This window comes from Pteropus medius, unplaced genomic scaffold (genome assembly GCF_902729225.1).
Source record: "Pteropus medius unplaced genomic scaffold, Ma_sr-lr_union100, whole genome shotgun sequence".
Taxonomy (NCBI): Eukaryota; Metazoa; Chordata; class Mammalia; order Chiroptera; family Pteropodidae; genus Pteropus; species Pteropus medius.
The window spans coordinates 83678-85576 of record NW_024342918.1 but is presented as its reverse complement, the minus strand read 5'-3'; the positions used below and the strand labels follow the sequence as shown (position 1 = coordinate 85576).

The 1899-nt window shown below is 37.1% G+C and overlaps 1 pseudogene; it reads right to left on the bottom strand.

The window, feature by feature from the left end:
* Positions 1-712: 712 nt before the first annotated feature.
* LOC120605990 (GTP-binding nuclear protein Ran-like) lies at positions 713-1631 on the bottom strand (annotated as a pseudogene).
* Positions 1632-1899: the final 268 nt, after the last annotated feature.

Genomic DNA, 1899 nt, shown 5'->3' with positions numbered 1-1899 from the left:
TTTAGCTATTTTTTATTTATGGTATCAGTTAGCATTCTAGCTCCCTTCTTTTACATGTGGCTTTCTAATTTTTCAATACCATTTATTGAAGAGGCTTTCTTTTTTCCATTGTATGTACCTGACACTTTTGAAAATCATTTACCCAGCTACGTGTGTGGTTATTTCTGGGCTCTCAATTCTGTTCCCTTAGTCTGTGCATCTGTTTTTCTCCCAATACCAAACTTTTTTGATTATTGTAGCTTTGGAGTAGATTTTGAAGTGAGAGAGTGTGATGCCTCTAGCTTTGCTATTTTTTCCTCAAGATTGCTTTGAATATTCAGGGTCTTTTGTAGTTCCATACCAATGTGATGAGTATTCTTTTTTAATTGAAATACAACTTTATTCTGATTCTAAATGGAAAGGAATGCGAATGACAGTAACGAACAATATTTCACCACAAAGCATTGTGATATGAATGTGGCAATCTTATATTTGAATCTCAATAAAGAAACAACTGCTTTCCAAAACAGTTAAATACGCAGATCCAAATAATGAAGGTATTTTTTAACTGCCACATTCACTCTGAATCTCAGTCATCTCTTTCAGCATCCCCACGATTAAGCACATGTTCTGCTTAGCTATAGAATAAAGTTGCAAACACTCTGCACCACTGACATCACAGGACAGTTGCCTATAAAACTAGACTGCTGACACTAGCTCCTGCTTCCACGTCTTAGATGCTGACATCCTCATCTGGCAGAGCAGTTTTCTGAGCAACCTCCAGATCGTGCTCAAGTGTGCTGCCACAGCTGAGTTCATGACAGCCTCTGGTGGAGAAAGAGCAGGCATGGCAACAAACTCCAAGTTAGGTTCTCCGATTAGTTTTCTAGCGTGCCAGAGGAAGGGCTTTTCAAAGTTGTAGTTACTTTTGGCAGAAATGTCATAGTACCGAAGATTCTTCTTTCATTTGAAGACAAGTGATTCTGCATTAACTTTCTTGTCCTCACTATCCACTTTGTTGCCACATAACATGATGAGGCTGTTTTCTCATACTCATACCAAATCTCTATGCCAGTTAGGCGCGTTCTTGTAAGTAACTCTTGATGTTACATCAACTATTTTAATGTCACACTGGACTTCGATGTAATAGCTATCTCTCAGTCCACCAAATCTCCTGTCCAGCCATGTCCCATGCATTGAAAGTAATAGGTCCTCTGTTGGTGTGGAACACCAGGGGGGACCGCAACACCCAAGGTAGCTACATACTTCTTAAATTCACCAGTCAGAAGACATTTCACAAATATAGGTTTTCTAGTCCCACTATCAGTAAACAATAAAAGTTTGACCTGAACTCGGGTTTCTCCTTGGGCAGCCATCGTGTCGTTACTTCCAGAAGCAACTCTGGGTCCATCTGATTGAGAGCTCCAAATGTGAAGAATATTTGTTCTGTTTTTTTTTGAAAAATGCCTTTGAGATTTTAAAAGGGGATTGCATTAAATCTCTATATTTCTTTGGGTAAATGGTCATTTTAACTATGTTAATTTTTCCAGTTCATGAATATGAAATATCTTTTCATTTCTTTGTGTCTTCTTCAATCTCTTTCAACAACGTTTTGTAGTTAAGTACATAGGTCCTTCAGTTCCTGTGCTAAGTTTATTCTTAGGTATTTTATTCATTTGTTGCAATTGCAAATGGAATGGTTTGCTTCATTTCTTTTTCTGATATTTTGTTTTTAGTATATAGGAACATGACAGATTTTGGTACATTGATTTTGTATCCTGAAACTTCTCTGCATTTTGTTGCTTCTAAATGTCTTTTGGTGTAGTCTTTAGGGTTTGCTATGTAGAAAATCATGCCAGCTGAAAAAAACTGACAATTTGATTTCTTCATTCCCAATTTGGATGTTTTTTGTCTCTTTCT